Raw genomic sequence first — 15,168 nt, 5'->3', positions numbered from 1 at the left:
CTAGTAATCTACGTGTGGTAGGACAGGACAGAATAGATGAAGGCTCCTCCCCACCCACCTCTCCCTCCGGCAACGTGCCGGCAGGAAATAGTTAGAAGAGAACACCATGTGCCTTTAAGGTAAAAAGGGACATGGAAATTTTACAGCAAAGAGAGAAATAAGAGGAAATTACTACCCTTAACTTACGCTATTGGTGACCTAAACTGTGGGGAAAACTATTAATCCTAGTTGTTCGTTTTGCTTATGTTGTGTTTTGTATCTGAGTTGTTTTTCCTGGTATTCCTCTTCTGTATTATCCTGTCTCCGGTGTTATTTTTCTTTATTTGTCGTGTGACAGTGTTGTGTAGAGTATCTATATCGACTCTACCTGGTGCCGTATCTTTGTCCTTTGTCGATAAAAAACACGTCACAGTAACTCGTTATCCTTTCTTTGTTTCCTAAATGTTGATTCCTTTGTCGATAAAAACACGTCGCAATAACTCGTTATCCTTTCATTGTTTCCAAAACGTTGATTCCTTTGTCAATAAAACTAAACCATCTCAAAAACATTTTCCTTTCTTTGTTTCCAAAACGTTGATTCCTTTGTCAATAAAACTAAACCATCTCAAAAACATTTTCCTTTCTTTGTTTCCAAAACGTTGATTCCTTTGTCGATAAAACTAAACCAACTCAAAAACATTTTCCTTTCTTTGTTTCCAAAACGTTGATTCCTTTGTCGATAAAACTAAACCAACTCAAAAACATTTTCCTTTCTTTGTTTCCAAAACGATGATTCCTTTGTCGATAAAACTAAACCAACTCAATTTTTTTTCCTTTCTTTGTTTCCAAAACGATGATTCCTTTGTCGATAAAACTAAACCAACTCAATTTTTTTTCCTTTCTTTGTTTCCAAAACGATGATTCCTTTGTCGATAAAAACACGTCGCAATAACTCGTTATCCTTTCTTTGTTTCCAAAACGTCGATTCCTTTGTCGATAAAACTCGTTTTCCTTCCTTTAAAGGTCAGTATCCCACCCCGACATTTACGTCAGGGTCAGCATCCCACCCCGACAGTTAAGTCAGGGTCAGCATCCCACCCCAACATTCAAGCTGGGGTCAGCATCCCACCCCAATATTCAAGCTGGGGTCAGCATCCCACCCCGACAATTAAGTCAGGGTCAGCATCCCACCCTGACAATTAAGTCAGGGTCAGCATCCCACCCTGACAATTAAGTCAGGGTCAGCATCCCACCCCGACAGTTAAGTCAGGGTCAGCATCCCACCCTGACAATTAAGTCAGGGTCAGCATCCCACCCCGACAATTAAGTCAGGGTCAGCATCCCATTGAAGCCGAAACTGTGGATGATGACTTTTTTCCTTTTCAAGATGTTGTGTTTCTATCGTATTCTTTTTTCTGATGTTTTTTTTATGTATTTTCCTTGTGCTGGTTTTCTCTTTCTTCATTTTACTTTTTCTGGTGTTGTTTCTACTGTATATCGGCTTTTCTTGGTGCCGTATCCTGCTACAGACGAGTCTCCTTCACCCCAGAGAAGCCTCGCCCGTCCCAACATACCACACCAAAGTCCTGAATCCTAGTTGTTTGTTTTGCTAATGTTGTGTTTTGTAGCCGATTTCTTTTTTTCTGGTATTCTTTTCTGAATTATCCTGTCATCGCCTCTACCTGGTATCGTATCTTGCCATAGATGAGTCTCCTTCACCCCAGAGAAGGCTCACCCATACCAATATACCACACCAAAGGCCTTCATGCTGGATTTTTGTGCGTTTTTTATATCATTTTTTTTCCTTTTTCTCGTCTGTGCTTCTATCTTATCTATTTCTTGGAATTCCTCTCCTGTATCATCCTGTTTCTGATGTTCTTTTAGTTTGGTTTCCTTATTTTCGGTGTTTTTTTTCTGTAATATCCCTGTCGTGGAGTTGTTCTGAAATCGCCTTTCCTTGGTGCTGTGTGTTGATACGAATGAATCTCCTTCACCCCAGAAAAGACTCGCCCATACCAACACACAACACCAAACGCCCTCCCTTCCCCGCCCTGGACACTGGGATCTACGGCACCGCCATGGACGCCCCGAGGGAGCCAAGACGCCCTGCCGGAACCCCTGAGCCCCGCGACGCTCGCCAGGGAGACCTTGGGCTCCCTGACGCTCCCCAGCACCGCCGAAGCGGGGGAGGGCGGGACCTCCAGACAACTGCAGAAAAACTCCAGACAGAAATATTAAATTAATCGTAAACACCGTGACGGCGCAAGAGCTACGTTTGTCGAGTCTGGGATGGCAGGACGCCGGCCGAATGTTTTCGGCGCGGCATTCGTTTCCCTCTTTGTCTCTGATTTCTCTCATTGTTTTTTTTTTTGAGAGAGAGAGAGAGAGAGAGAGAGAGAGAGAGAGAGAGAGAGAGAGAGAGAGAGAGAGAGAGAGAGAGAGAGAGAGAGAGAGAGAGAGAGAGAGAGAGAGAGAGAGAGAGAGAGAGAGAGAGAGAGAGAGAGAGAGAGAGAGAGAGAGAGAGAGAGTTTGTAAAGTTTCGTTTAGTCGGCGCAACATCTGTGGTCATATGCCGGAGAGAGACAGAAGGGGAAGGAATTAAAGGAGAAGGGAACAGATTCCAGGAGACGGGACACAACCCCGATTAATACCTGGTACCCATTCACTGCTGGGTGGACAGGGGCGTAGGGTATCGGAAAAGCCGCCCAAATTTTTCCACTCCGCCCTGGAAGTTAGGTTAGGTAAGTTAGGTTAGGTAAGTTAGGTTAGGTACATTAGGTTATGTTAGGTAGGTAAGGTTAGGTAAGTTAGGTTAGGTAAGTTAGGTTAGGTAGGTTAGGTTAGGTATAGGTGGTCTTCAGGACAGCGTGTGGGTAGAAATATTAAGAAAAGGAAGGAAGAAAAAAGGAGGAGGAATGTGTAATGATAATTAATCGTAAATAATGATCAATAAAATGCTGTTATAGACTTTCTAGACGTAAATAAATGGATAAATCATCACATTATTGCTATTAAGGTTGATTAGAAGCCTTTATCTGTACAGTCCGGGTTGACAGGTGGTCTTCAGGACAGCGTGTGGGTAGTGTTAAGCCGCTCGGCGATGAAAATGGTCAGCGTGTAGCGGCGGGCGGGACTTCAAGCCAAGTTCTCCAGGACCCACGCCCGGGTGTTTGCCACTCAGCCACCGCCTGTATTAACTAACTGGCTCACGGTCAGCACACCCAGCGCATGAGGGAGGGAAAGTCACGTCATTATAATCAGCAACGGGAGTTAATTATAATTATTAAAGGGAGACATCTAGGGAGAGACGGCGGCGGTAAACATAATTGAAAGAGGGAGAGAAGAGAGAAGAAGGGAAGGAGAGGACGAAGATGAGAAACGGAAATAGAGGAAGAAGGGAAGAAACGATAGAAAGCAGAGAAGGAAATTACTCAGCTTACCAGGAAGGAAGGAAGGCACGTCGGTAGGCAAAGAATTATGTTGTAATAAAAACAATATCGACATTTAGTTTTCATTCCATTACTTCAAATCCCGACACACACACACACACACACACACACACACACACACACACACACACACACACACACACACACACACACGCGCGCGTCCTTATTTCTTCAACTTTATCATCATATCCATTTTTATAATTTGATGCATGGCTGCGTTGTGTTGTGTTGTGGTTGAGTTGCGTGTTTTGCGAGGCGTGGCGAAAACAAAGTTAAGCCTATTACAACACTAATGTTAAGCTTATTAGAACACCTATTGGCAAGGCTTCTTTCTGTAAACTCCGTAACATGAACCAAATAAGATCTGGGGAAGGAATACAAGAGATTTTTTTTACATAACACCAGTAATAGGACGAAAGATAGGGAGATAGATAGATAGATGGTGAGAGAGAGAGAGAGAGAGAGAGAGAGAGAGAGAGAGAGAGAGAGAGAGAGAGAGAGAGAGAGAGAGAGAGAGAGAGAGAGAGAGAGAGAGAGAGAGAGAGAGAGAGAGAGAGAGAGAGAGAGAGAGAGAGAGAGAGAGAGAGAGAGAGAGAGAGAGAGAGAGAGAGAGAGAGAGAGAGAGAGAGAGAGAGAGAGAGAGAGAGAGAGAGAGAGAGAGAGAGAGAGAGAGAGAGTCAACCGAGAGAGGGTTTAGCCGTGTAAGCCTTTCCCTAAGCACTAGAGTCAACGTAAGAGAGGAGGGGAGCGGAAGAGAGGGCAAAACTACCCTTATCCGTAAACACGCTAACTGTGTCCTCGGCGGTGGCTGGAGAACCTCAGTCGTTACCCATTGAAGAGGTTTATTATCAGATACTTAGATCAATGAAGACGCTTTCGGTATTAAATCATAGGACTCTTTCACCAAGTCACCTATAGTCAATCACATGCACATATATCCTTCCCGCGATCATATCTATGGTATTAAAACATATTGATGCCTGTAAGTGGCCGAGTGATCAATGCTTCGACGTGGGGATCCCGAGTAACCCAAGTTCATATTCGAAATTTTAGAACTTATTAATAAAGCAGAATTACAGTACCAATCATGACTATTTCACGTCAGTCCCAATAACCGGCCACTGTGACAGATGGGATTCGGGGTGGCGCGGTTCATATCCTTGACTTTCTGACGAGAAGCGAATATTTCTGGCAAGGGTAACATATGGATCGTGGCTATTTAACATCGGACCCATTAAACAGCCCCTGAGAGAGAAGGAACTTGGGGTTGGGTGGTTCACATGCTTGACTTTCCAACGAGCAGGGAATATTTCTGGTGACTGTTACATGTGGATTCACCTTCATCGTGGCTATTTCACATCGGGCCCAATCACCAGCCACTGAGAGAGAAGGAACTTGGGGTTGGGCGGTTCACATACTTGACTTTCCAGCGAGCAGCGAATATTTCTGGTGAGTGTTACATGTAGATCCACCTTCATCGTGGCTATTTAACATCGGGCCCAATAACCAGCCACTGAGAGAGAAGGAACTTGGGGTTGGGGTCGGGCGGTTCGCATGTTTCCAATCTCACTTCTGGTATGTGGTCCCTGAGTGAAGACGTTCGGCTGTAGCTTCGAAATTAACCTCGGGGTGTTCTGGAAAATACTCTCATTGTGATTCCCACGCCAAATTACCCAACATGACTCCAACTATACCTACCCTAACCTCATCTAACCTATTTAAGAGTGAGCGCAACATACCTGTACAGAGAAGAGAAATACTAGGGCGGTTCACACACTTGACCTTCCAGCGAGCAGCGAACGTTTCTGTTGAGTGTCACACGTGGACGGGTGCCTGCAGGCAATCAATAAGAGTCTTCACTAACAAGCCGCCCGGACCCATGTGAGGCCTCGGCGTCACGTGGCGGTACTCGCGTACACTCCACAAGCCGCATCGAATGTCTGTCTGTCTGCTGGTTTACACACATCGACGTGATCTCAAACTGTGTCTAGCTATCGCCCGCCTATATAAGTGAAAATATGATAGTGTTTTGCTTGTTGTCTCTCTTTTTGGCTTTTCTCTTCTATTTCTCGTCCCCTGCGTCCACTCAAGATATGGCAGGCAGTGTTCCGGGGGCCGCCACTCCTGATGCTTGAGATAGGGCAGGAAGGGTAACTAGGGGATGACGGGTCCACGACGCGGAGCTTGAGGGGCGGGACGTGCGGCGACGGGCTCTCGAGGGGAAAAGGAAAGAGGTCTGGCGAGTGTGTGAAAAAGTGTTGAGGTCCTCGGGTTGGTGACAGTTCTGGAAGGCTTCCCAATGTAAACTGATGCCATAGACGAGCAGGGACCGTGCGCATCATTCCAGTTAGTTAGAGACAGAAAGGCAGTACATGATAGTATGATATTAACCCTCTGAACAAAAGTATAACCATGCAATGAGCAGTTGAAAGTGTCCATCATTCTTTACTTTGGCAACAGAAGGAAGAAGGAGGAATTAAGAAAAGAAAGACAAAGAGAAACGGGAACAGGAAGAAGATGAAGAGGAAAGGGAAAGGAAGATGAGAGGAGGAGAAAGAGGAAGAGAAGGAAGAAAGGGAAAGCTCGAAGTTAAAGAAAGAGGAAGAAGATGAAGAGGAAAGGGGAAGGAGGAGGAGGAGGAGGAGGAGGAATACATAGGAAGAACAGACACCAGAAGACCTGTCGGTCTATGGCGAGGGTGTCTGTTCACTACCGCTACTACTAGTAATCTACGTGTGGTAGGACAGGATAGAATAGATGAAGGCTCCTCCCCAGCCACCTCTCCCCCCGGCAACGTGCCGGCAGGAAATAGTTAGAAGAGAACACCATGCACCTTTAAGGAAAAAAGGGACATGGCAATTTTACAGCAAAGAGAGAAATAAGAGGAAATTACTACCCTTAACTTACGCTACTGGTGACCTAAGCTGTGGGGGAAACTATTAACCCTAGTTGTTCGTTTTGCTTATGTTGTGTTTTGTATCTGATTTCTTTTTCCTGGTATTCCTTTTCTGTATTATCCTGTCTCCGGTGTTATTTTTCTTTATTTGTCGTGTGACAGTGTTGTGTAGAGTATCTACATCACCTCTACCTGGTGCCGTATCTTTGTCATTTGTCGATAAAAAAACACGTCGCAATAACTCGTTATCCTTTCTTTGTTTCCAAAACGTTGATTTCTTTGTCGATAAAACTAAACCAACTCAAAACATTTTCCTTTCTTTGTTTCCAAAACGATGATTCCTTTGTCGATAAAACTAAACCAACTCAAAAACATTTTCCTTTCTTTGTTTCCAAAACGTTGATTCCTTTGTCGATAAAACTAAACCAACTCAAAAACATTTTCCTTTCTTTGTTTCCAAAACGTTGATTCCTTTGTCGATAAAACTAAACCAACTCAAAACATTTTCCTTTCTTTGTTTCCAAAACGTTGATTCCTTTGTCGATAAAACTAAACCAACTCAAAACATTTTCCTTTCTTTGTTTCCAAAACGTTGATTCCTTTGTCGATAAAAACTAAACCAACTCAAAAACATTTTCCTTTCTTTGTTTCCAAAACTTTGATTCCTTTGTCGATAAAACTAAACCAACTCAACTTTTTTTCCTTTCTTTGTTTCCAAAACGATGATTCCTTTGTCGATAAAAACACGTCGCAATAACTCGTTATCCTTTCTTTGTTTCCAAAACGTCGATTCCTTTGTCGATAAAACTAAACCAAACTCAAAAACATTTTCCTTTCTTTGTTTCCAAAACGATGATTCCTTTGTCGATAAAACTAAACCAACTCAAAAACATTTTCCTTTCTTTGTTTCCAAAACGATGATTCCTTTGTCGATAAAACTAAACCAACTCAAAAACATTTTCCTTTCTTTGTTTCCAAAACGTTGATTCCTTTGTCGATAAAACTAAACCAACTCAATTTTTTTTCCTTTCTTTGTTTCCAAAACGATGATTCCTTTGTCGATAAAAACACGTCGCAATAACTCGTTATCCTTTCTTTGTTTCCAAAACGTCGATTCCTTTGTCGATAAAACCCGTTTTCTTTCCTTTAAAGGTCAGTATCCCACCCCGACATTTACGTCAGGGTCAGCATCCCACCCCGACAGTTAAGTCAGGGTCAGCATCCCACCCCAACATTCAAGCTGGGGTCAGCATCCCACCCCAATATTCAAGCTGGGGTCAGCATCCCACCCCGACAATTAAGTCAGGGTCAGCATCCCACCCTGACAATTAAGTCAGGGTCAGCATCCCACCCTGGCAATTAAGTCAGGGTCAGCATCCCACCCCGACAGTTAAGTCAGGGTCAGCATCCCACCCCGACAATTAAGTCAGGGTCAGCATCCCATTGAACCCGAAAATGTGGATGATGACTTTTTCCTTTTTAAGATGTTGTGTTTCTATCGTATTCTTTTTTCTGTATTTTCCTTGTGCTGGTTTTCTCTTTCTTCATTTTCCTTTTTCTGGTGTTGTTTCTACTGTATATCGGCCTTTCTTCGTGCCGTATCCTGCTACAGACGAGTCTCCTTCACCCCAGAGAAGCCTCACCCGTGCCAACATACCACACCAAAGTCCCGAATCCTAGTTGTTCGTTTTGCTAATGTTGTGTTTTGTAGCCGATTTCTTTTTTTCTGGTATTCTTTTCTGAATTATCCTGTCATCGCCTCTACCTGGTATCGTATCTTGCCACAGCTGAGTCTCCTTCACCCCAGAGAAGGCTCACCCATACCAATATACCACACCAAAGGCCTTCATGCTGGATTTTTGTGCGTTTTTGTTTCATTTGTTTTTCCTTTTTCTCGTCTGTGCTTCTATCTTATCTATTTCTTGGAATTCCTCTCCAGTATTATCCTGTTTCTGATGTTCTTTTAGTTTGGTTTCCTTATTTTCGGTGTTTTTATCTGTAATATCCCTGTCGTGGAGTTGTTCTGAAATCGCCTTTCCTTGGTGCTGTGTGTTGATACGAATGAATCTCCTTCACCCCAGAAAAGACTCGCCCATACCAACACACAACACCAAACGCCCTCCACTTCCCCACCCCTGGACACTGGGATCTACGGCACCGCCATGGACGCCCTGAGGGAGCTGAGACGCCCTGGAGCCCCTGAGCCCCGCGACACTCGCCAGGGAGACCTTGGGCTCCTGACGCTCCCCAGCACCGCCGAAGCGGGGAGGGCGGGACCTCCAGACAACTGCAGAATAACTCCAGACGGGAATATTAAATTAATCGTAAACACCGTGACGGCGCAAGAGCTACGTTTGTCGAGTCTGGGATGGCAGGACGCCGGCCGAATGTTTTCGGCGCGGCATTCGTTTCCCTCGTTGTCTCTGATTTCTCTCATTGTTTTTTTTTGAGAGAGAGAGAGAGAGAGAGAGAGAGAGAGAGAGAGAGAGAGAGAGAGAGAGAGAGAGAGAGAGAGAGAGAGAGAGAGAGAGAGAGAGAGAGAGAGAGAGAGAGAGAGAGAGAGAGAGAGAGAGAGAAAGAGAGAATTTGGAAAGTTTCGTTTAGTCGCCGCAACATATGTGGTCATATGCCGGAGAGAGACAGAAGGGGAAGGAATTAAAGGAGAAGGGAACAGATTCCAGGAGACGGGACACAACCCCGATTAATACCTGGTACCCATTCACTGCTGGGTGGACAGGGGCGTAGGGCATCGGAAAAGCCGCCCAAATTTTTCCACTCCGCCCTGGAAGTTAGGTTAGGTAAGTTAGGTTAGGTACATTAGGTTATGTTAGGTAGGTAAGGTTAGGTAAGTTAGGTTAGGTAAGTTAGGTTAGGTACATTAGGTTATGTTAGGTAGGTAAGGTTAGGTAAGTTAGGTTAGGTAAGTTAGGTTAGGTACATTAGGTTATGTTAGGTAGGTAAGGTTAGGTAAGTTAGGTTAGGTAAGTTAGGTTAGGTACATTAGGTTATGTTAGGTAGGTAAGGTTAGGTAAGTTAGGTTAGGTAAGTTAGGTTAGGTAGGTAAGGTTAGGTAAGTTAGGTTAGGTAAGTTAGGTTAGGTACATTAGGTTATGTTAGGTAGGTAAGGTTAGGTAAGTTAGGTTAGGTAAGTTAGGTTAGGTAGGTTAGGTTAGGTATAGGTGGTCTTCAGGACAGCGTGTGGGTAGAAATGTTAAGAAAAGGAAGGAAGGAAGAAAAAAGGAGGAGGAATGTGTAATGATAAATAATGGTAAATAATGATCAATAAAATGCTGTTATAGACTTTCTAGACGTAAATAAATGGATAAATCACCACATTATTGCTATTAAGGTTGATTAGAAGCCTTTATCTGTACAGTCCGGGTTGACAGGTGGTCTTCAGGACAGCGTGTGGGTAGTGTTAAGCCGCTCGGCGATGAAAATGGTCAGCGTGTAGCGGCGGGCGGGACTTCAAGCCAAGTTCTCCAGGACCCACGCCCGGGTGTTTGCCACTCAGCCACCGCCTGTATTAACTAACTGGCTCACGGTCAGCACACCCAGCGCATGAGGGAGGGAAAGTCACGTCATTATAATCAGCAACGGGAGTTAATTATAGTTATTAAAGGGAGACATCTAGGGAGAGACGGCGGCGGTAAACAGAATTGAAAGAGGGACAGAAGAGAGAAGAAGGGAAGGAGAGGACGAAGATGAGAAACGGAAATAGAGGAAGAAGGGAAGAAACGATAGAAAGCAGAGAAGGAAATTACTCAGCTTACCAGGAAGGAAGGAAGGCACGTCGGTCGGTAAAGAATTATGTTGTAATAAAAAACAATATCGACATTTAGTTTTCATTCCATTACTTAGAATCCCAACACACACACACACACACACACACACACACACACACACACACACACACACACACACACACACACACACACACACACATCTTTATTTCTTCAACTTTACCATAATATCCATTTTTATAATTTGATGCATGGCTGTGTTGTGTTGTGTTGTGTTGTGGCTGAGTTGCGTGTTTTGCGGGGCGTGGCGAAAATAATGTTAAGCCTATTACAACACTAGTGTTAAGCTTATTAGAACACCTATTGGCAAGGCTTCTTTCTGTAAACTCCGTAACATGAGCCAAATAAGATCTGGGGAAGGAATACAAGAGAATTTTTTACACAACACCAGTAATAGGACGAGAGATAGATAGATAGATAGATACAGATAGATACAAACAGACAGACACAGACAGACACAGAAGTACATATATACACATACAAGCAAACAGACACAGAGGCTAAGACAGACATAAAAAGATAAAGTCAAACAAAGTTAAAAGACAAAAAAAAAAAACCCGCCATATTATACATACAAACACAGACAAATGTAGCGACACGTACGGAAAGTGACAGACAGACAGAGATACAGTAGAGCTGGAGCGGGTTTAGCCGTGTAAGCCTTAACGTAAGGGAGGAGGGGAGCGGAAGAGGGCAAAACTACCCTTATCCGCAAACACGCTGACTGTGTCCTCGGCGGTGGCTGGAGAACCTCAGTCGCTACCCATTGAAGAGGTTTATTATCATATACTTAGATCAATGAAGATTCGGTATTAAATCATAGGACTCATTTCACAGAGTCACCTATAGTCAATCACATGCACATATATCCTTCCCAAGATCATATCTATGGTATTAAAACATATTGATGCCTGTAAGAAGCCGAGTGATCAATGCTTCGACGTGGCGATCGCGAATAACCCAAGTTCATATTCGAAATTTTAAAACTTAACAATAAAGCAGAATTACAATATCAATCATGACTATTTCACATCGGGCCCAATAACCAGCCACTGTGAGAGATGGGATTCGGGGTCGCGCGGTTCACATCTTTGACTTTCCAACGAGCAGCGAATATTTCTGGTGAGTGTTACGTGTGGAATTACCTTCATCGTGGCTATTTCACATCGGGCCCAGTAACCACTCCTTGAGAGAAAGAAGGAACTTGGTGTTGGGGTCGCGCGGTTCACATCCTTGACTTTTCAGCGAGCAGCGAACATTTCTGGTAAGTGTTACATGTGGATTTACGTTCATTGTGGCTATTTAACATCGGGCCCAATAACCAGCCACTGAGAGAGAGAAGGAACTCGGGGTTGGGGTTGGGCGGTTCACATCCTTGACTTTCCAGCGAGCAGCGAATATTTCTGGTGACTGTTACATATGGATTCACCTTCATCGTGGCTATTTCACATCGGGCCCAATCACCAGCCACTGAGAGAGAAGGAACTTGGGGTTGGGCGGTTCACATCCTTGACTTTCCAGCGAGCAGCGAATATTTCTGGTGAGTGTTACATGTAGATCCACCTTCATCGTGGCTATTTAACATCGGGCCCAATAACCAGCCACTGAGAGAGAAGGAACTTGGGGTTGGGGTCGGGCGGTTCGCATGTTTCCAATCTCACTTCTGGTATGTGGTCCCTGAGTGAAGACGTTCGGCTGTAGCTTCGAAATTAACCTTGGGGTGTTCTGGAAAATACTCTCATTGTGATTCCCACGCCAAATTACCCAACATGACTCCAACTATACCTACCCTAACCTCATCTAACCTGTTTAAGAGTGAGCGCAACATACCTGTACAGAGAAGAGAAATACTAGGGCGGTTCACACACTTGACCTTCCAGCGAGCAGCGAACGTTTCTGTTGAGTGTCACACGTGGACGGGTGCCTGCAGGCAATCAATAAGAGTCTTCACTAACAAGCCGCCCGGACCCACGTGAGGCCTCGGCGTCACGTGGCGGTACTCGCGTACACTCCACAAGCCGCATCGAATGTCTGCCTGTCTGCTGGTTTACACACATCGACGTGATCTCAAACTGTGTCTAGCTATCGCCCGCCTATATAAGTGAAAATATGATAGTGTTTTGCTTGTTGTCTCTCTTTTTAGCTTTTCTCTTCTATTTCTCGTCCCTTGCGTCCACTCAACTCATCATGTCATTGTCCCAAGTTGACCCACATCACGAGAATGCCAACTGTCTTCTTATCACTCGCCCGTCTGAATTGTTGTCCGTGTTTTCTGCCTTTCTTCCTCACTTTCCGTCCCTTGCGTCCACTCCACTCCTCAAGTCACTGTCCCAAGTTGACCTAGATCACGAGAACAGCAACTGTCTCTCTTTATCGTTAGCCAACGCCAACGAAGATACGATAATACTTTCAATCTTGTCCATCTTCTCAGCCTTTCTTCCTAACTTGTCAGCCATTGCATCGACTCCACTCCGCTCGTTGTCCGCTGGTTGACCTATATATACGAGGGCGGCAGCAATGCGTCCTTCGTTTTCTTCCTTCCTCACTGGCAAACGCAACAAATCGAACACAAACTTTCAGCCTCGCCGTCTATTGGTCCACGGTCACCCTGCTTTCTCTCTAGCAATACGTCCGTCACTATGAGAAATCCTTCCTTCATTCCTGCATACACTAACATATTAATAAGATCTCAGTAAAATTATTATACACGATCATTTCTCGCTATAAATAACCTAATGGAAAGCCCTCAATAGGAAGCGTCAAACAGATAACACAAGTTTAGTTCCACGGTTGTAAAAATAAGCAACAAATAAACACTGGAACACGAATCTAAGCAAATAAAAGCGAAAAAAAAAAAAAACATGAATGAATGCATCGTAAAAGAGAGAGAGAGAGAGAGAGAGAGAGAGAGAGAGAGAGAGAGAGAGAGAGAGAGAGAGAGAGAGAGAGAGAGAGAGAGAGAGAGAGAGAGAGAGAGAGTGTGTGTGTGTGTGTGAGTGTGTGTGTGTGTGTGTGTGTGTGTGTGTGTGTGTGTGTGTGTGTGTGTGTGTGTGTGTGTGTGTGTGTGTGTGTGTGTGTGTGTGTGTGTGTGTGTGTGTGTGTGTGTGTGTGTGTGTGAGAGGGAGGGGGAGAGGGGGAGGAGGATAGGAGGTAAGGCCCATTGTAGTAGTGGTAGTAGTAGTAGTGGTGGTGCTTGTAGTAGTAGTAGTAGTAGTAGTAGTAGTAGTAATTGTTGTTCTTGCAGATTTTAGTAGAAATGGTAGTAGTAGTAGTAGTAGTAGCAGCAGCAGTAACTAGTAATTGTTGTTCTTGCAGATTTTAGTATAAATGGTAGTAGTAGTAGTAGTAGTAGTAGTAGTAGTAGTAGTAGTAGTAGTAGTAGTAGTAGTAGTAGTAGAAGTAGTAGTAGCAGTAGTAGTAGTAGTAGTAGTAGTAGTAGTAGTAGTAGTAACAGATGATAATGAAAGGAGGAGGAGGAGAAAGAGAAGGACAGTAATAACAATAACAACAACAATAATTATAATTTTCTCCCCTTCCTCCTCCTCCTTTTCATTATTATCATCATCATTATCATCATCATAATCGTCACCTTTGTTGCATGCTATTTGATAACCTACACAAGGGCTTGGATATCATTGTTCTGTTGTTGTTGTTGTTGTTGTTGTTGTTGTTGTTGTTGTTGTAGTTGTTGTTGTTGCTGTCTTGTTACAATATTCCTTCCGTGGTGTCTTAATTTATAGGTACTTTTGTCTTCTTTTTTTTACAGCTAAAGAAACAGCTCAAGGGCAACAAAAAATGGTGTTAAAAAAAAAAAAAAAAACGCTATTCGCTGTTCCTCCTTCTCTTCCTCTTCCTCTTCTGTTGTGTTCTGATGACTGGTTTTCACTCTTCTGTTGTGTTCTGATGACTGGTTTTCACTCTTCTGTTGTGTTCTGATGACTGGTTTTCACTCTTCTGTTGTGTTCTGATGACTGGTTTTCACTCTTCTGTTGTGTTCTGATGACTGGTTTTCACTCTTCTGTTGTGTTCTAATGACTGGTTTTCACTCTTCTGTTGTGTTCTGATGACTGGTTTTCACTCTTCTGTTGTGTTCTGATGACTGGTTTTCACTCTTCTGTTGTGTTCTAATGACTGGTTTTCACTCTTCTGTTGTGTTCTGATGACTGGTTTTCACTCTTCTGTTGTGTTCTAATGACTGGTTTTCACTCTTCTTCTCTCTCTCTCTCTCTCTCTCTCTCTCTCTCTCTCTCTCTCTCTCTCTCTCTCTTCTCCCTCCACCTGTTGCGTTGGTCCAGACGAGCACGCACCACCGACCCCTTGGCAGACCGACACACTCACACACTCCCTGGCAGACGCTGTTGCTCGTTATCACAAAGAATGGGGCACCTCGTCCAGCCCGCTGCCTTTAAGGGACAGAAGAAGGGTCAGGCTACCACCAGGGTCATAAAAGTACCCTTGGAAATGCTCAAAACTCCTAAGAAAGCCTCGTTAAATATGTGTTCTTAGGCCCTGTAATGTTTAATAATACGACCCCAGCCAGAAGAGACAAGTTGGAAGGTCCCTATTCTCAGACACTTTCGGTTCTGCTACCACCAGGGTCATAAAAGTACCCTTGCAAATGCTCGCAACTCCAAAGAGAGCCTTGTTAAATATGTTCTTAGGCACTGAAATGTTTAATAATACGACCCCCCTATTCTCAGACGCTTTCGGTTCGCCTCGTCCAGTCCGCCGCCAGTGCTTGTCCTGCACACCGAGGCCACGACAACGCCTTCCAAGGGCCCTCCTCCGCTGAACACTGCGAGGCGAGGCTGGGCTAAGGATGACGGACGTTCACACTCCCGCCTTGTGCAGTGTCATTCCCTGGACATTCACCACCGCCAACCTTTCCCTTCCCGCCCTGATCCTCCATCCCTTCCGGCAACTCCCCCTGACCCAACCCTGCCTGTCCTTGTTCCCTTGATGATATAGATGATAATGAAGATGGATGGAGAAACAGAGAGAGATGGATAGATAGAAAAAGAGGTAATAGATTAATGGAGAG

At 44.3% G+C, this 15,168-nt stretch overlaps 1 long non-coding RNA gene across 2 annotated transcripts; it reads right to left on the bottom strand.

Annotated features, from left to right (window-relative positions):
• Positions 1-234: 234 nt before the first annotated feature.
• LOC127001093 (uncharacterized) lies at positions 235-7,483 on the bottom strand. 2 transcript variants are annotated; one of them, XR_007754686.1, is made up of 3 exons: positions 7,199-7,483; positions 6,517-6,938; positions 235-367 (listed from the first exon to the last, which is right to left on the bottom strand). It is a non-coding gene; the product is annotated as an uncharacterized LOC127001093 (long non-coding RNA). The 2 variants fall into 2 exon arrangements; XR_007754685.1 differs by lacking the exon at positions 235-367 and having other exon boundaries at positions 6,301-6,938.
• Positions 7,484-15,168: the final 7,685 nt, after the last annotated feature.

Source organism: Eriocheir sinensis, chromosome 20, assembly GCF_024679095.1.
Source record: "Eriocheir sinensis breed Jianghai 21 chromosome 20, ASM2467909v1, whole genome shotgun sequence".
Classification (NCBI taxonomy): Eukaryota; Metazoa; Arthropoda; class Malacostraca; order Decapoda; family Varunidae; genus Eriocheir; species Eriocheir sinensis.
The sequence above is the reverse complement of the archived record's forward strand: the minus strand, read 5'-3'. Positions and strand labels throughout refer to the sequence as shown.